General features: G+C 36.3%; 1 protein-coding gene and 1 pseudogene across 9 annotated transcripts in view; one reads left to right on the plus strand and one right to left on the minus strand.

Moving 5' to 3' along the window:
- Positions 1-21,230, minus strand: part of NPAS3 (neuronal PAS domain protein 3) — a 1,011,636-nt gene that overhangs the window by 973,861 nt on the left and 16,545 nt on the right. The gene's annotated exons all lie outside the window — the stretch shown is intronic.
- LOC130041765 (cytosolic 5'-nucleotidase 3A-like) lies at positions 9,578-10,789 on the plus strand (annotated as a pseudogene).

Below are 21,230 nucleotides of genomic sequence, written 5' to 3' on the forward strand. Positions count from 1 at the left end.
TTTGTTCAAGAGATAAAGGCTCTACTGTGATGAATTGAAGCTTTTCCCCTCATTTCCAACAGTAGACACAGCAGAGATTTTAGTAAGAGAGAGCAACGGGTGAACAGGGGCAACCTACTGGATTTATTATGGGTCATTTGAAATTTGGCAACCATCTGTAATTATGGGAGTGAAGGCTCTAATTAAAACCAAAATGTGATTACAAGGAATTTAATTTAGCTGTTCTTTCATGCTGCAGACTTCAGCAAAATATGCAGATGTGTGTGTGTGTGTTGTGTGTGTGTGTGTGTGTGTGTGTGTACATTTTAAAAACTAAGTAAAGCTATATCTGTTACTAAGTCTTAACTTGATAATGAAAACATGACATTTCTTTCATTTTAACTAGTATTATACTCACAGTTCTTAACTAGAAAGGATATCACAGGTTGATCAAGTGTCTCCTGGTAGACATCTATCACTAATCAGGAAGGACAAGACTTCAATACATCTTAATAAATGCTACTTATGAGGTGAAAATACTTCAAAATGAGTTTAGAAGGAACATAATAACTTGATTCTTAGTAATGAAAATTTTAGAAAGCAAGATCATGGGCTTCATTACAATATAAACTGGGAAAATAAAATAAATTACAGAAATGTTTCCATAGACGTTAGTCATTCAATGAGAGAAAGGCTCATGTTTGAAAATTAAAATTGGAATCCAAAATGGAGCTCAGAAAATATTACTTCTTAATTTTGCCTGTGTAAGTTATGAATAGTATTGTTTTTTTGCTTTAACTCTTAAAAGTCTTTTAATAAATATTGCCTCCCTGGGAACTGGAGATATCATAATACACACTTTCCATTTAAATTTGCTAAAATTTACCCATTTTATTAAAAGGGGCCTTAGACAAATAATATTTTTGTTAGAAATGATGAAAAAAAAGTAAGACTATCAGTAAAAGTAAAGTTTTTTTTCCACAAAATACAAAGCATTGGGGCCAAAGCAGTAGTAATAATGTGGGGTAGGGTGCTTGCCTTGCATGCAGCTGTCCCTGGTTCAATCTCCACACTCCATATGGTTCTCTGAACCCCACACCAAGTGATCCCTTAGTATAGAGCCAGGAGTAAGCCTTGAGCACTACTGAATGTGGCCAAAACATAAACAAGAAATCCCAAAGCATGATCTCCACACAGAGGAAGGGCAATTCAGGTGGTCATTTTGTGGTGGGATTATCTGTCCGACCTGGTATGGGAATCCCACTAAGCTCCTAATCCCTAGCACCTCAGAATATGGCCTTACATATTGGTGCCATAGTAACTGTAGATATGGTGGCCCTAATACAATATAATTTGGATAGCTATAAAAAGGTAAACTTGGGAGAAAGTCATGTAAGAAGAAAAGCAAAGAAGGGTGAGTGCAGAGAAGCCCAGGAGAGCTCAATACTTCAGCAAACCATCAGAAGTGAGTACAGATTCTTTTCATTTTTTTGTCAGTTAAAACATTCAGAAAAATACTCTATTTAGAGTTCTAAAAATTCAATATATAATTCTAAAATTGGATGTAGTTAAGTTATATTATATATATAAACAATATATATAAATATTACTGAAAGTAACATTTTTATCCACTCATCTACTACGATTTATTTTCAACAGGCTAGAATTTTTGCTATTGTGACCTATAAATCTATAAACCTTAGGAATTAGCTTATTTTGTAGATTTTTTAAGTCAAGATTCTGTACTGTATCACGAGAAATGGTATAGTTTCTATAGACCTTCTATCGTAAAAATGAAAATTGGGTCTAACAGAATAAAGAACTTACAAACTCAACAAGATCAACAAATATCAAATTGGATGATTACTGGTTGAGGCTTTAAAAATATCTTTGATTTTTAATAAGAATAGAAAAGGGCTTATGAGTATATACATAAGATGTGCAAGCATGCCCTAAGGGAAGAGCCCTGCTTCTAAGACAGCAGGCTCTTCAGTGAAAATATAGTCTGTGTGTGGACAGACAACATTAACTCTTAATGTAGTGGCATAATATGGCCATGATCTCCTCATAAAAAATTAGGGGCATTACTACCACTTTGTTTCACAAATGAAATATCTATTGTGGTGAATAGCTTCCGAGAAGGTCACTGTAGTCCCTCACTTCCCAGTATTTCATACTTTCTTAGAGTTTCAACCCAGTATTTCATACTTTCCTAGAGTTCCCAGGTTCTTCTCAGTGAGACTTCCAAGATTAGATTCTAAAAGTTTAACATACTGAAGCTTCCAGCCCCTCCCCTCTTGCCATCTCTTCCCTCCCCTCCTCTCTTTCTCATTTACTCCCTATACTTCCCCTTGTTTCAATTCCACCAACAACCTGTGAGCTGGGTCATGCTGGAACCTGAACATTTCATCAAAATGCTATGCGGGTCCCTAAACCAGAACTACCAGCGGCTGAACCAGCCACCCCACAGGCACACCGAAATTGTATTAGATAATAAATGTTGCTGTTCAACAAGTAAATTTGTTGTAGAAAGGAATGCAATTTAAAATTTTGAAATGCACCATATTAAATTTTACCAGAAAAATTAAGAAACATAATCTAATTATATTTCAAATATAAAAGTGGTAAATGCACTGTCATATATACTTTAATACATGCATAAGTCACCAACCTGAGTCATCTTAAGAATTTTACTTTATTTATTTTGGTTTGGGGGCCCATGCAGCAGTATTGAGAGCTTACTCCTGGCTCTGCACTCAAGAATCACTCCTGCTGGGCTCAGGGGACCATAAAGGATGCCCATGATGGAAGCCAGGTTGGCCATGTGCAAGGCAAATGCCCTTCCAGCTGTACCAGCTCCAGGCCCATCTTGAGAATTTTAATACCAATGGTTCAAATAAAAACATTTTAGATATATTTATATTATATGGCATGTGTCCTACCAATTTTTAAAATACTCTTGTGTTAGACTATCACAACTGCCAAATCTTTAAGCTTTTCTAATTATACCTTTAAAATATATACAAATTATTCCTCCTAATTATTTAAGATACCTAATTTACAAAAGTTGTTTCTATTCAAATTTCAGTTTCTTCTATTTTCACAGAGTTTTAAGTATAATCATGAAGGTACTTCTTCCTCTTTCAACTTAAAACATGGTCAAAATTGGATACACAAACGAATATCACACCTGAGCAACTTGTGGCAGATATGGTCCAGAACTTTGCAATAGGCCTTTTCCGCTGGGCTGCTCCAGACCGGGGTGGGCATTGTCCCCCTGCCTGACCTCTAGGAGCCCTGGCAGCCGCCATTTTCTAGAAGCCAGCAAGAAGCTCCAGGTACGAGTCGCGGTGATGACAAACCCCAAGTCTCGTGGACAGGGGAGGAGTGGGCCCTCATCCTTCCCTCCGTCCCAATGGGATGCCAAGATGACACCACATCTGTCCACCCTCTACTTAAGCTCCCACAGGGCCACAATCAAGAGACACAAAAACGAATCTTGGACCCAAGCAACTTGCTACAGCGATTTCTTCAGACCCTAATTATTAAAATCCTAGAATTCCTAGAGCGCATAGCCACTTCTCACAGCTGCATGACATTATATTATATCCATAACAAGCAATACAAAACACATTGTCTAACACTGCATTTTCAGTATGTATGAGGGGTGGTAGGATTGGTCGCAAAATATTGAAGGTAACTAAAGTAGAGAAAGAATATTTTGCAAATTGTCAATTGTCTGCCACACAGGCAGGAGGAGGTATGGAATGGGGCGGGGCAGGGGAGAAAGACTGTGGATTTTGGTGGTGGAAAACATGTACTGGTGAAGGGATGGGTGTTTGATGACCATGTGATTGAAGTTCAAACATGAAATTTTTGTTACTGTACCTCATTGTGAATTAATAAAAAAAATACAAATAAAAACAACGGGTCAAAATTAGGGGCATGGGGACAGGATCAGGGAAATCAAGCACATTTGCCATAAGATATATATTAAATCAGAGAGAAATCTAGAATGAGGATCCAGGAGACCTGGACTGGAATATTGACTATAAAATTTACTAGCTGTGTGACGGGAGACAATTTATTTACACTCTCTGAACTGCAGAATCTTTATTTATAAAATGATAACACTATCCTATAGGAATGAATAAAAATGAATGATGCATAGACCATTCCTATCAGAGTCTAGCACAAAGGATGTACTAAATTAAGTCTCATTTTTAGTGAAGAGTGAAAGAAAGATCTAAAGAGAAATTTTAAGTTAAGTACAATATTATTTTGGATATAATTAGTCTTTTACCCCTATTCCTATCATTATTTTTACATGTGATTACTCTGAAGTTTGAATTTCGGTAAAGACAAAGTAGTTATTTCATATAATATTAAGATATATTGAGGAAGAACAGAGAATAAAAACTGAATTTTCCATTAATTAAACAATGGCCTCTTTGACTTCCAAAACTAAAGCTTCTCCTAGTAAATTTTCTTTCTCACGATAATAAAATTCATGAAGAGCTACAGGAGTTTTTAATGTCCTGTATGCAGTTACCATACAATTTGGTATTTACAAAAAGAAAATGTTACAATCTACAAAGGTTTTAACTATGAATTATCCCACTGAAAGATTAATCTATGTTGTAGAGTAAATACTGAATATTGGTTTCAAGTCTAAAATTAATCTAAAAAGAAAAATAGGGTGCCCAATTCTGTCTCACCTCAAAGTTGGTCAGAGCACTGACACCTACTTCTGTCTTTACAGCTATCCTTTCAGAGGAAAGAGACAGTGGTGACAAGTCAGCTAAGTCAGTGTGACATTCAGACCACCCACACAATGTCAACTACATAAGTCCTACCCATTCAATGCCCTCCCCTGGCAGCCTGCTCTCCATTGAGGTAAAAGGTGATAACTCTAAAGAGGCCATAGAATCTGACTTCAAAAGTTTCTCTTCCTTTTTGCCTTCACAAAATGCTTTGGAAGTGCCTGCTCCATTATTTTTTAATGGCTCATTATTTCAATTTAATGCCCTTATCTACAGTCTTCTTTCCACTTGGCAAAGCTCCTCTTGTCACATATTACTCTGTACTTAAAACTGAAAGATAGCTACAATGAGGCTTCTTACAGCAAACAGACCTGTTTTAGAATTATTTATTTGCATTTGGAATTACTCACATTTGGGGGTTGAATGGGGCATTGAGCCACACACAGTGTTGTCGAGAGCTTACTCCAGTCATCATGCTCAGGGATGAGTCTTGCTATGGAAGAATCAAACCCAGGTCCAAGGTGTGCAAGGCAAGCACCTTACCCAATATACTATCTCTCTAGCCCAGAGATGCTTGCATCTTTAATGCAGCTTCTGTTGACACAGAAAGGGCCATTTTTACAATTAAATGCTATCCAAACTTTTTCAGTATAATCATCTACCTCCACTATGTGAAGTTACTGAATGGTGCTTGTTTCATCAATAAAAAGCTTTTAGGAGATGGGATGAATTAAACAGAAATAAAAACTAAAATTATATTATTTTTTAGGAAAGACTGTACAATGGTAAGGCACTTGCCTTGCATGCTGCCAACCTGGTCATGATTCCCCAGTACCACATGTGTTCCTCTGAGCCATTCCAGAAGTGAACCCTGAGCACAGAAACAGGATTAGGCCCTGAACTGCAGATATGATCCCAAAACCAAAAACAAAGAAAGAAAATTATGATATAAATTATTAAACCTTAATATAGTCTTATATTTAATATAATGTTCTAATCTATTCTTGTTAATACATGTACCTGAAATAATTCCATTTATAATCACAATCTCTTCCTACTAAGCTAACATTTTTAATTACTTATTAATGATTTATCCAATGGTATGTCTATTTTTACCTTTATGCTGATGCTATTCCTTGCAATCTAAAAGAAGTTAGTAATGTTGGTGTTATTTAGAATTGCTTTTATTAATTCAAATAAGAAATATCCATAATTTTTCCATTCAAGCCAATATTCAGAAACCAGCTCATTGTTGGTATTCTCCTCTTTACAATATCTCATTTCCATAATGTCCTTTCCCTTTTCTTGGCAGTAGGCTCTAAACTCCAACGAAGACACAGCTTCTCACTGACATTAAGAAGCAACATGCCACTGTAGTAAACACTGTTCATTCAGCTTCCTTTAATCCTTACTTATTTCTTTTGATTCTATAACTGTAAATGAAAATTATTGTAAAGGGAGCTGGAGTAGAGGGGTGAAGGTGCTTGTTCTGCTCACAGCTACCCCAGTTTAAGCCTTGGCACAGGCTCAAATTATGGTTCCCTGCCATTTTTGGAAGTAACCCTGAGTACTGCTAGGTGTGGCTCCCAAAACAAAAAAAATTAAAGTTATAGTTTTAGGTGCTGGAAAGATAGTACACCAGGTAGAGTATTTACCTTGCACATGGCTGGCCCAGATCAATCCCTGGCACCCTGTATGGTTCCCTAAGTACCACCAGGAGTGATTCCGAGCACAGAGCCACGAGTAAGGCCTGGGAGCCACCAAGCGTGGTGCTAAAACAAATAAACAAAATAACAAGAACAATAACCAAAAAAACCACAAAACTGTTTTTTGGAAAAGAAGTAAATTTTTGTAGGGGACTTATGTGAGCATATATTTAAAAGAACTGTAATTCATACTACATTTGGATAACTGAGTATCATATGTGATCTGTATTTTATCCTATAAGCCACTCCCATTAATTTTATGTTTCATCTAACACTAGATAAAACTTTTTAAAAGAAATTAAGTAAGCCACAATAAATGGTCACAGACTGCTATTTGCCTGTGAAATTGGTAGGTGATATCTTTTTCAGAAGGTTTGTATGGAAATTAAGTGAGAAGATATATGTAAAGGTCTCAGCTCATTGTCTGAAGAGTTCCAACACTCAATGCTTTCATCATTTCAATGATGGCAATGATCAAAAATATGAAAGTCCTTAGTGTGGCTGTATAAATATAAGACAACATTCACTCTATGAATGACATGACCAAGAGGCATCCCCAATTTGAGGTAAGGAGCAATAAACCACAATATGTGATGCAGATTAGGTGTGAAAGAGAGCAGAACCAATATAAGATGGCAGCACAACAATCAAATATGAATTCATAGTTTTCATAGAAATGTTATTAAGTTTCAAATTACTGGTAAAATATTACTTTGAGTTATAAATATTTTTTTTCTGTAATGGAAAGAGTCAGAAAATATTTTGAAGTTTATAAATGTTTACTTCAGGAACTGCCATGAAATTACCATTTACGTGGGGAATTAAGCAGCACAAACATTTCTCTAAATACTTCCAGAGGTTGGTGCATGTGTATAAACACATATGCTTGGGGGAAACGCAACAAACTAAAACACAAGACACTGCTGTCAGAGTTCTTATGATTAAATAAAGCTGTCCTCCTGCAGGTTTCCATCTATTATTTCTTAAAGGATCACTACTATGTTTTATATAAGCCATTTGCTTTACCTAATTTCATAAAAAAAAAAATAAACCATGTACGTGTGCACACAGTGTGAATGAAATTCATGGATATGAAAAGGTTTTATTCTCTAGCAAGAAATCCAGGTAATGTTAGTGTCAACCTCACACATACACACCAAATATATGGCTATATTCAAATAATCAAAATCAGCTAGTCAACAGAATAATTAGGAATATACACATTTATGTTTCTTAATTAATTAAAATTATAATACCTAAATAACTGCCCTCTGTCCTGATCTGTTTAAGTAACTCTCTCATCAACTACCTTTAAGGCACAAGAAGAAATATGCCTCTTTATTTTGCATTTGTATTTGAATAGACTCTTTTATTAAATTCATGATCTTGATTTTATTATTATCTTCTTTCAAGGAATATTCAAGAATATAAACATATAATAAGTTAGGTTTCTCCATGACTACTATAAGAACTGTTGCCTTTTCTGCTTCACTAACACTTCTAATGAATATAAAGAATATTCGTCAATGAAATAATAGCATAAATACAAAGAAAACATTAAAAAGGAAGTAAATCCTCTTAGATAACCTATTTTTTAAAAACCCTTTCATGTGCATGATTACTATCATATAAGCAATATGTTTACCTTACTTCCAAAGTAGTCTGAACATACTTAGATGGGCAAGAAGAGCTATAGATTCTGCTTAATTCAACACTCATACAAAGCATGTGAATGGAAAAATCACGTAAAATATTAGACATGATATGGCCTTTACACAAAGTTCATAACACACCTCTGTTAGTTTATAAGTTTTCTGGCTTCACTCAGCATAACCTTTCTTAGTGAAGTATATGTGAGTCTAAAAAGACTCTCAATAGCATATTACATTCATATTTACTACTCAATAAACTCAGCAAATAGGGTTTTCTCCTCAGTAAACCTGAAAATACTCAGGAATTTCAACAAAAGTAGTATTGCTGTTATCAAGGAAATGAAGTGAATCCAAAGCTTCTAAAACTAGTCTGTGTGCATATTCATGTGGACTCTCACTGAGCAGATTCATTTCTCCACTTTCACACTCATATAAGTCTGTGTCTACTGAAAATTTATACACAGTTCATGCAACATGTCAATTTTATGAATGAAATATAAAATAAAATTATAATAGAAATTAAGCATGTAAAGAACTTACTCATGCAAATGTACATAGAGTTTGCTGACAGTTTATTTTACTTCAGAGATCTATCCATAATATTAAAAGGCTCATTTTCATCTTTGATCATTCTCATTTTTGAGACCCTTACAATTTAAGCACACCATGCATGCATATGTGTGCACACACACACATATATACACACACACTCTAATTAATACCAGGGATCTCTTGTAACAATTTAAGAGTTTATGCTTTCTGGGCTGGAGCGATAGCACAGCGGGTAGGGCGTCTGCCTTGCATGCAGCCAACATGGCCGACCCGAGTTCGATTCCTCCACCCCTCTCGGAGAGCCCGGCAAGCTACCGAGAGTATTCGATATGCCAGACACAGTAACAACAAAGTCTCCAATGGAGACGTTACTGGGCCCGCTCGAGCAAATCGGTGATCAACGGGAGGGCCTTTTACTTTATGCTTTCTGGGATATGGAAGCTTAAGTATAAAAACATCTAGGTAAAGTAAAGGAGTTCAAGAAACACTTTACAATAAGTAGGAGACAAAATGAGCAATTAGAACACTCACTCACTCCTAAAGGGTTAATATCTAAGATATGTAGAATACTGATAGAATTTTACAAGAAAAAAATCCCAACCCATCAAAAAATGAGGACAATCGAACAGAAACTTCAAATAAAAAAATACAAAAGGCTAAAAGACATTAAAAATAATTTGCATCATTAATAATCAAAGAAATGCAAATAAAACAATGACTTACCACCTCATAGAGAGACTGGCTCACATAAAAAAAAAAAAAAACTTTTTAAAAATTTAAAAACCAGGCATCCAGCATGGGTCGGCAGCTTGGGGAGGCCTGGCCGCCCTCGCTTTCAGGCGCCGGGAGCGCGGCCTTAGCATGAACCAGGCGGTGGTGTCGCCGTGGCGAGTGTCAGCGTGTGCGCCTTGGTCGCGTGCATCGTGCTGGCCCAGTACATCTTCACCTTGAAGACGAAGACAGGCCAAAAGGCCAAGAACACCAAGATAAAGATTGGATAACCAAGAAATGCCTACTCAAGATTCTGTTGTACTTGCGAATATGATGCCAGAATTTCAGAGAAATTCAGTTCACATCAAGAATCCGACAAGAGTGGGTTCTTTGTGGTCTTATTAAAGGGGGGCTGCTAAACTTCAGACTTTGATATGACACTGAGTAGATTTTCCCACGAAGAGAGAAGATGCCTAACATGTCATAATGTAATTGACAACTGTAAGCTAATTTCAGACGAATGTCGAAAAAAGCTATTAGAACTAAAGGTAAGGTAAGGTAAAGGCCCTCCCGTTGATCGTCGATTTGCTCGAGCGGGCCCAGTAACGTCTCCATTGGAGACTTTGTTGTTACTGTGTCTGGCATATCGAATACTCTCGGTAGCTTGCCGGGCTCTCCGAGAGGGGAGAACTAAAAAAAAAATTATGCAATTGAAATTGATCCTTATCTAACCATAGAAAAGAACTGTCCTTACATAGTTGAATGGCATACTAAATCACATAGCTTGCTGGTTGAACAAGTTATAACGAAAGATAAACTTAAAGAAACTGTGGCAGAATCTGACATTATGCTCAAGGAAGGCTAGGAGACTTTCTTTGATAAGCTCTATCAACACAATGTCCCTATGTTCATCTTTTCAGCTGGAATTGTTGATGTACTAGAGGAAGTTATCCGGCAAGCTGGTGTTTATCATTCAAATGTCAAAGTGTGTCCAATTTTATGCATTTCGATGATACTGGAAAGCTCAAAGGATTTAAAGGAGAACTAACTCATGTATTTAACAAACATGATGGTGCCTTGAAGAACACAGAATATTTCACTCAGCTAAGAGACAATAACAACATAATTCTCCTGGGTGACTCCCAAGAAGACTTGAGAATAGCAGATGGCGTACCCAATGTTGAATATGTCCTCAAAATCGGATATCTCAATGACAGAGTGGATGAGCTCCTGGATAAGTACATGGACTCTTATGACATTGTTTTAGTCAAGGATGAGTCATTGGAGGTAGCCAACTCTATCTTGCAGAAGATTCTGTAAGGACGTGTTTTTCAAGAAGGACTCCTTCCTTCAGGTGCAATTTATGCAAGAGCTGTTCATCTTGCTGACGTGTTTTAGATATGCTCCAGCTCTTCAGTTTCTCCTTTACATTACTGACACTCCTTCAGACACGTGACTCCATCAACCAGAAGCCCAACCTCACTCAACATTCCTTACCACACATTTGTAGTAGATGAAAAGTCCTAAAAGCCAAAGTTTGAAAATAATAACTGCATATGCCTCGAGAGTGAATTTCGTAGTTTAATGTTATCAGAAAGTTTCTAACAAGTCTTTCTGCACTGCGAAAGCTTATAGAAGTTTTAAAAGTTTTATGAAATGCTAAAACATACATGACTTAAAAATATTGCCCTTTTAAGCAAGATGGCAGCTGCCTCGAAACTTTTTTGGAAAGCCAGGTATGAGCCAGTGGTGACGGGGAAACTGCAACCTCATGGAAAGGGGGGCATTCCCGGCTCATCCTTCATGCCCTACCGAGGTCATGAGTTGCCCCCCATGAGCAGCTTTCCAGCATAGCCATGGCTCCAGAGCCACAGAAACCAATCTCGTAATTATCTGGCTCTTGGCAAAAATCCCTCCAGGCTTAATAAGTAAAATATCAGAAATACAAAATCACGTGGCTGCTATTGTGGCTGCACGACATCATATGGTTCTCATAACCAGCTGTAGAAAACAAATTATTTCACAATGCCTTTTCTGCAGTTCTGATTGTTGGGTGTAAACTCTAAACAATAATGGTGTATCTCTTGTCAAAATAATGAATGTAATCAAAGTAGATATAGAATTAAGCAGAATTCATCTGCCTCACAGGCACTGGAAGGGGAGGGTGGGGGGTATATTGGGGTTCTTGGTGGTAAAAATGAAGTACAGTAAAGGGAAAGGTATTTGATCATTGCATGACCGAGACTTAAACCTGAAAGCTTTGTAACTTTTCCCACAGTGATTCAATAAATAAATTTTAAAAACTTGCCCTTTTTTGAAACTGAGGATACTTGTGCTAATAATCATCACCCTTTGAAATGTGTTTTATTTTGGGTATGCTGTTTGGTGTGAAATCTATACCAGAAAATATTGCTACTACATGTTTAAAAAGATACTGGTGCCTAGACATCACTAATTATTATAAAATGTTTTGTACTGAAGCACTGGTGATAAACATGAAATGTAAAATCTTTGTAAAAAATAAATAAATAATTTAAAAACCAGTGTTGGTGCAGATGCTGGGGTTAGGGAATGAAGGGATCCTCACTCACTGCTGGTGGGAATGTTTAACTAAACCAGGCTTTTTGGAAAACAATATGGGCATTCCTCAAAAAAACCTAGGAATTGTGCTTCCATATGACCCAGCAAATTCACTCCTTGCAATATACCCCATGGGAGCCAAAAACAATGTGAAAAAGACATATGTGCTCCTATGTTCATTGAAGCACTATTTACAATAGTCAAAACCTAAAAACAACCCAAGTGCCCAAGAACTGATTACTAGATAAATTAGCTATGGTTCATATACCCCCGCAAAAAAAGAATAGAAAAAAAGAAAAGATGAAGTAATGCAATATGCTGCTACATGGATGGGTCTGCTCTAAGTTGGAGTGAGTAATAAATGTGACTGAAATGATTCAAAAGTTAATGTTTCCACATTTAGGCTACAGAATTAACTAACCTATAAAATTCAGAAAAAATGACAAATTTTGTAAGCCTATAATGCTTACTAACTTTACCATCAATTTCAGGATTAAGAAGTCCACTTTGCAAAACTAGGGGCATCACTCAAAGGACTAGAGTACCTGCTTTGCATGCAGAAATTCCAGGTTGCTCCTCACAAAAATATGGTCCCAAAGCATCTCTGAGGAGTGACCCTCAAGCGAGAAGTTGGGAAGAGTCACCAGTGTGGCTCCATACCAAAACCAAAAACAGTGCACATTTCCTAAAGCTGAAAGAAATCAATCAAAAGAACAAAGCAGGAACTCAAATTCCAAAAAAATAAAACAAAAATTATTTTCTTTACCTTTACTTTTAAAAATTCTAAAACAAGAGGCAAATAGAATATGAAATGAGTACAAATGCACAATTTTAAATACATAGAAAGTTATGAGAATGTATTCAAGAGTTCACATGGTATCTACCATACAAAAATGCAGTAAGAACTCTTAAAGTATCATTTGAGATGCCATACATGTGTAATTTCTCAGGTGTTTTATGTAGAAAAGCACAATCCAGAGCTGACTTCAATTTTTAGGCAGAGAGCAACCTTGTTAAGCAGATACTGGATATGGAAAACCACTTGTTTGGGGGGTTGAAACGCTAGAGTACATATAGATTACTTCAGTCATTCTCATACGAGGGCACTGGACAAAATACCCACACACTGTTATATTTTTTTCTGGTGTTCAACGTTCTTATTGGCACACCAAGATTCTGCACATTCTGAGTTTTCATTACTGAATGAACCTCTAACTGAATGGGACCTCTAACCATGTTATAGGAAATAACTATTGTTTCTGTTTCTGTGGAGTATGTGTGTTGGCCCTGTTTATGCATATATACAAATATAACATTGATATTTTGCTTTCAGAGAATCTGTGGTGTTTCCTGGCCTATATGTCATTAAATTTTTTCCAAAAATTATTCCATGACGTATGTTAAGATATCTAAATATGTCACTGAAGGCAAAAAGAATGAATACAGACTATAAAATTTGGAGAAAGAGAGCAATGTGCAAAGTAAAAGGAGAAAGGGATAAGTATACTTGAACTACTGACCCATTCTTTTTCTAGAGTCATTATTTAATTTATTTATAAATATTAATCTCAAGTAAGTTTATCAAGCTTTACATTTTTGTAGTTTGTATAAAAGTAGCAATGATCACCTTTCATAACAAAAAGCTCAATTAATCACAGCTATTATCATATTTAAATGAGATTTCCTGGGTAAAAATTTTGTTGTAGAAACTATGTATATAATACCATGGCATGGCTGAACTGTGATGCCAGGAGGAAAATCTCTAGAAAAATGTCAGCTCTCTTTGTAACCTGTTGTATTTTACATGATTGAATTTTCTAATTTTGGTCTAATCAACCTAAATTATTATAGGTACAATTTTGTGAAATACATAATTAATGGAATTCAAATTTTATGTAACTATAATTGACTATAAAATGGGTTTAATATGATTCTAATTGGAAATATTTCATTGTTCCAGAATTCATCTTTTTGATAATATTACTTGAAAGTAAAGATACTATCAATGGCATATTTGATCTTCTTGGTCTAATGCTCAAAACTATTTTACATATTTTAAACCTACAACTGTCCACTGTGAAGGTACAGGGATAGTAGGAAACCTGTAACAAACCATGTGAGTAATTCAGCTTTTATATCCAGAATAAACTGGAAGTGCCTAAGAGGTATTAAAATATGCCTTGCACGTGGCCGGCCTGGCCAACCTGAATTCGATTCCTAAGCCCCTCTCGGAGAGCCTGGCAAGCTACCAAGAGTATCTCGGCCCCACGGCAAAGCCTGGCAAGCTCCCCGTGACGTATTCGATATGCCAAACACAATAGCAACAAGTCTCACAATGGAGACGTTACTGGGCCCGCTTGAGCAAATCGATGAAGAATGGGAGGACAGTGCTACAGTGCTACAGTTTAATTTTTAGATAGGACGTATGCCAAGGGAAACTGAAGAGTATTTTTTATAGAGACTTATAGACAGGAACTACAAATTATATGTGAAATAGGCAGAACTAGAAGTGGAATTCACTTATTCATTTGCTAACTCTTGCTGCAGGAGTATGTTTCTCCAGAGTAAATTTAAAATAAAGGAAACAGAGCACTTCTTTCCAAAAAAGACACCAATCTTTTTGAACAAGTATGAAAAAAAATGTAATTTATTTTCATCACCTATTATTGTAGTTTAAGATGGCTGATATTCAGAATTTTAATAGTAGATTCTGATGATAAACTATGACTTCCTTCAACACATACATAATTCCTACATTCCATTGTCACCTCGTCAAGATATCTTTGCGTGACCCTTAGCTCTGTGACTGACATTAATGTGAGAAATAGGACTGCAAAGAGATTATGGAAGGTGTCCGACAGAGAACTGCTGAGTCTGAGCAATTTTATTAGTTACTAAATACTATTTTTATGATTAATTTGCATTAAATTGTATTAATGTATAATTGCTTAACTCTATTGGGATAAAAATTTGGCTAAAAGACTGAAAATAGAAAAAAGCAAAAACTGCCAAATCATCAATCAGGCACTGACTGGAGGGAAACACTTAGTTTATAACAGAACCACAGGTTACTTAAACCACCCTTTAAGTCGGTTTACTTAAACCACCCTTTAAGTCATCTACATCAACAAATTAGGCACATAAAAGTGAAATGCTATTAAAAAGGGAAAAAGAGGAATACATTATAATTCATAACACAGGAATTCAATAAATGCAAATCTACTCATAAGGTCTGAAATGGTACTTGATATTATAACTTCTTAAATAAGATGATAAACTCCTCATGATAACTTTTAACATAATTGGAGGTGTATTCTACAAACTTTTGGCTGACTTATTAGCTTTACAGAGTTGGAAACTATAAAATCAGAAGCTAAGAAAGATAATAATCTACCTACAAGTTTATACTGGATATTAATGGAAATATATAATAAGGGGCACAGAGCATCAGGTGGTTCCATACTGAGGTGAAGAGTAGTGAGGCAGAAGAACGGGAAAAAAGAACAAAATGCATGCAAACAAGCAGGAAAAGGGAGTATGCCCTACTAAGAGTGAAAACAGAAAATAAATTACAAGAGCCAAAAGAAAGTTAGTCTGGCAATGCTATCTTGGTATGTACTCATCTCCGTCATAGATGATATCAGTACAGGCTGATGCTTGAGCCAGTTTCAATTCCTTACCAACCCTGGTTTTATCTATAAAGTTGAGAAATTGACAGAACCTATCTTACTGAGGGAGGAAATAGTTAAATGATATAATGAAAAGATACAAACTCATAACTCATAACAAGTGAACATTTATGGCTAAATAGAGCAAACCAGGAAAAGGCAAGCTTACAAAATAGGAGAAACATCCACTGAAAAGATGTTAATAACTAAACTAACACCATAAATACCTATTCATTACTGAGTCAATCAAACCTGTAATTCTTGAAGTAATACATATTTAAGTAATGTGCGGAAATTTCTATATTTTAAAATTTTGTAACCTTCCCACAAAATAGTTGACTACTTGTTATATTACGTACAAAAAAGCTCTAAACTGCAGGACTGTCTTACCACTAGAGCATCTCATTCCTTCTGTAATAATTTCTATGAGATTCACTCTGTAAAAGGACAAGTCTCTGTGAATTTCTTCTGCACATCTAGCAAATAAGGCTCGAACTATCCTGAGTTTCAGATTATGTTTTCAAGTTTTCACAGAAAATATAGATAGTGTCTCTCCCTCTGGAAGAAAAAGAAGACATAGTTACTCTCGACTGTAAAAGATTTGGGGTACTCTAACTCAGATTCATCTTATAACACAATCTATGATATGCACAGATAATATATTGATAATATACTTGGCCCTCCTTGCATCATTTTGTGGGAACTCAGCTCAGAGAATTACTAAATACTGGTACTCTGGCTACTGCTAATTCTAATTTAAACTTGTCTTCATTTCTGATCCAAGATATTGATGTCTTTTACCACATTCCTTAAAATTTCGCAGGACAACATCAAAAAAAAAGTGACCAAAACAAAGAGAGAGCCTATAGAATAAGAAAGAATATTTACCCACTACTCATCTGATAAGGGGTTAATATCCAGAGTATACAAGACACTAGCAGAATTGTACAAGGAAAAAAACCTCCAACCCCATGAAAAAATGGGAAGAAGAAATGAACAGAAGCTTCTTTAAAAAAGAAATACAAATGGCCAAAAGACACATGAAAAATGCTCTACATCGCTAATCATCAGGGAGATGCAAATCAAAATAACAATGAGTATCATCTCACACCACAGAGATTGGCACACATCAAAAAGATCAACCAGTGCTGGCACGAATATGGAGAGAAATAAACTCTCATTGTTGGTAGGAATGCCAACTGAGCCAGCCTTTTTGGAAAACAATTTAGACATTCCTTCAAAAACTAGAAATTGAGCTCCCATATTACCCCGCAATACCAATTCTGTTAATACATCCCGAGGGTGCAAAAAAGCACAGTAGAAATTACATCTTCACCTGGATGTTCATTGCAGCACTGTCCACAAGAGCCAGAATCTGGAAACAACCTGAGTGCCCGAGAACAGACGATTGGTTAAAGAAACTCTGGTACACCTACACAATGGAATACTATGCAGCTGTTAAGAAAGATGAAGTCATGAAATTTTCTTATAAGTAGATGGTCATGGAGAGTATCATACTAAGTGAAATAAGAAAGAGAGGAACAGACATAGAATGACTGCACTCATTTGTGGAATATAAAACAACATAATATGAGACACCCAAGGACAGTAGACATAAGGGCCAGGAATATTGCTCCATAGTTGGAAGCCTGCTTCATGACCTGGGTGAGAAGGCAGCCAGAACAGACAAAGGATCACTAAGTCAATTATGGTTGAAGGAATGTTCAGGATGGTAGATGTGTGCTGAAAATAGATAAAGGACCAAACATGATAGTTTCTCAGTATCTATATTGCAAACCATAATGCCCAAAAGTAGAGAGAGAATATGGGGGAAATTGTCTGCCACAGATAAAGGGAGAGGGTTGGACTGGGGAGGCGGGAATACTGGGGACTTTGGTTGTAGAAAATGTGCACTGTTGGAGGGATGGGTGTTAGATCATTGTATGACTGAAATTCTAACATGAAAGCTTTGTAACTATATCTTATGGTGATTTGATTAAAAAATGTAAGGACAACTTCTTAATTTGTAAGGAGGCTAAATTCTCACTTTTGACAATTCTCAACAAGGAGTTTCAGGGCAAATATGTCCACAACCTTGTTTAATGAATGACAGAGGATAAAAATGCCACTTCAGAAGAGTCTCAGATATACCAACGCTATGACATCATCAATAAACTATGGTTTTAGAAGCCAGATCTAAGAAAGAAGAGGCAATATACAATTAGGGCAGTTGAAAGGTTTTTGTGACTACGTGTGAAAGGGATGCTGTGACAAATGAGTGACAGATATAGTTAGTGGCAATGTCTGTACTGGTAACAAGACATGGTAGATGAAACCTACTAGAAAAGTGGGCAAGAGGTGATATGTTGTAGTCTACTGGGGCTTGATTCAACTCGTCTAAACTTTGCTGTGAATTGCTTTCCTCATTTACAGTCATCTGTAAATCCCAAATTTAAATTCTATTAAATTCTATTTCAGCATGAATAGATATTTTCAAGCAACTTAATTTTTTTTCATTTGGGGGTTGTTCTCCAACACAGTGGGGACTTTTGATTAGAAAGAAACTATGAAAACATCTACAATCTGGCTCATGAAATTTACCAATTCTCAAGCTCAATAAAGGTAAAAGGTAAAGGCCCTCCCGTTGATCGTCGATTTGCTCGAGCAGGTCCAGTAACGTCTCCATTGGAGACTTCGTTGTTACTGTGTTTGGCATATCGAATACGTCACGGGGAGCTTGCCAGGCTTTGCCGTGCAGGCGAGATACTCTCAGTATCTTGCCAGGCTCTCCAAGAGGGGCGGAGGAATCGAACTCAGGTCGGCCATTTTAGCTGCGTGCAAGGCAAATGCCCTACCACTGTGCTAACACTCCAGCCCTATTGAGCTCATGCTCAATAATCTGACAAAATTAACGTTATGATTTTAAAACTCTGTCACTGTGAGATGCTAACCCTTTACAAAAGGTGACCCAGAGAGTTGACTAATGTATCCCTATGAAGGATTATACAAGTAACCGATCAGATTATACACATGTGATAAGAAAGACAGGCAAGGACACAGTAAGAACTCTTCAAGAGCTAATCAGTGAAACTGTATTCTTTATAATCAACATATTTTTTAAAATGAAAAAAGCTTCACACCTAATAGTAAATTGTTGTAATCATATTACCTCTTAACACTTGGCCAAATTAGATTTGAGAAAATAGGGATTTTGATGAATGAAAAAATGAGTTACAGAAGTCTAACCTAGACTATATTTTTGTTATTTTCCCACTTTCACAAGGAAAGTTGCCTTTGAGGAAAAGTGGGCTGGAGCGATAGCACAGCACGTAGGGTGTCTGCCTTGCACGCGGCTGACCTGACCAACCCAGGTTTGATGCCTCCGCACCCCTCAGAGAGCCAGGCAAGCTAACCGAGAGTATCTCGCCCATACGGCAAAGCCTGACAAGCTACCTGTGATATATTCAATATGCCAAACACAGTAACAAGTGTCACAATGGAGACATTTCTGGGCCCAATTGAGCAAATTGATGAACAACGGGAGTGACATTGATCTTTAGAAAAATATTTATAAATATTTTTAGATTATCATCAACAACTGAGCAAAAAGTAGGTTTAGAGGACAAAACATTGTTAACCTATAGACAACTTATAAAATGTTTGTAAAAATTAGGACAAGGAATTTTTTATTAAAATGTACTTTCAGGGGTCAGAAGATAGTAAGAATGTAAGATACTTACCTTGTATAGGGTTGACCCTCTTCCGCAACATGTTATGTTCCCCCACATACCTCTAAGGGTTCACTTCTCAGCAAAAAAATAGAAATACCCCTGAGCACTTCTGGCCCGAATATTCCTCCCACACACACACACAAAACAACAACAACAACAAAATTACTGATAAAATACCATTAATTAGGAGTTTTCAAAGAAAATAGCAAATAACTGACCAAATGATAAACTTATGTGAAAGTAACCTATCAGAAGGAAGAAATCATATCCAACCATAAATATGTAAGTCTGTCTACTCTATAAACACGGACTCCTCATCTTTACAAGAAAAGGAGAAGTAGTAAAACTTCTCCGAGATACTCTCGGATACTCTGCAAGTAGAAAAACGAAATTCTTTGAAATAAATAATTGTATTTTTATAAATACTACATTACAGAGGGCTGGAGCGATAGCACAGTGGGTAGGGTGCTTGCCTTGCACGCAGCCAGCAGGGCTGACCCCAGTTCAATTCCTCCGCCTCTCTCTGGGGGCCCAGCAAGCTACCGAGAGTATCTTGCCCACATAGCAAAGCCTGGCAAGCTAACTGTGAGTATTGGATATGCCAAAAACAGTAACAAGTCTCACAATGGAGACGTTACTGGTGCTCATTCAAGCAAATCGATGAACAATGGGAAGACAGTGCTACAGTGCTACATTACAGGAGTATATTCCCCTATAAATGATTTAAGACCACACAAAATTTTCAGAGATTAGTTATTTTCCCTAAGCACTTGCCTATCTATCAAGTATTAAATTGTTAATAACTTCCTACTCTGTAGTATAACATATGGTTTTCAAATATTTCCGGAGTTGGTAACTGATGCAATTGAATTTAACCAACAAATGTTTTTTTTATCACTAAACACTTCTAGGGTTTTACTTTAGTGTTATATTGAGTTATGTGCATAATATGTCACTTTAAAATATAATTTGGTAGTCAACTCCTTCCAATGCAATGTCCCTCTGGACATTCTTGCAGTAAGAAGTTTCCTTTCAAAGATATTTTAACAGAAGAAAATATTTGAATATCCTTTTGTTAATTGATTGAACTCTGCAGGATGAACATATATTTCATCTATAAAGTTTGGTGTATTTGATATTTTCATAAATAAGAATGTATATAAACACTAACACTATTTGAAATTATATATACCATATATTTCAACTTGTTATTTAATAATACATGTTCATGTAATTCAAATCATGCAGTCATAGATTTCAAGTCGCTGAAAGGGAAGGTTAGTAACTTAACATATAAATGAAGAAATTGAGGTTCTAAAAGGTTAAAGGGCTTGTGTAGAATATAACTTCCCATAAGGATCCTGATACAGTGACACTAGCAACCAGGATTTATAACATTATTAGCTTTTCTTTGAGAAATCAAAGAGGAAGATACTACTAGATTCATCAAGAACTGCCCCAACAAGCTCCATGGCCAAGTGCTCCTGTCTTTCATATATATCTGTAACCAGTAAGCAAAAACCTCGTTTTTTGTTTGTTTGTTTGTTTGCTTTTTGCCTATTCTGTGTTGTAAACAAAAACTAACACTGGTACATTTTGACTTTTAGGGCTCTCTGATTTATACCCTAAGGTATTTTACTTAGTGTGGGGCCAGGACCCACATGGGTATGAACTCTGCAGCTGATCAGATTCCCAGCCTGCCCTAGCGTATTTTAGAAGCAGTTTAAATGTCCTGATTCAGGATTTGGAATGTGACCCAAGTGGTAGAGCACATGCTTACCATGTGTCAGGCTCGGCACCGCCCACTCCAACACTGAACCCCCCAGTACTGTCAGGTGTAGCCTATTAAATCGATAAATAAATAAATATCCTGATTCTAGATGTTATC

This window comes from Sorex fumeus, unplaced genomic scaffold, assembly GCF_029834395.1.
Source record: "Sorex fumeus unplaced genomic scaffold, SorFum_2.1 ptg000098l, whole genome shotgun sequence".
NCBI classification, from domain to species: domain Eukaryota; kingdom Metazoa; phylum Chordata; class Mammalia; order Eulipotyphla; family Soricidae; genus Sorex; species Sorex fumeus.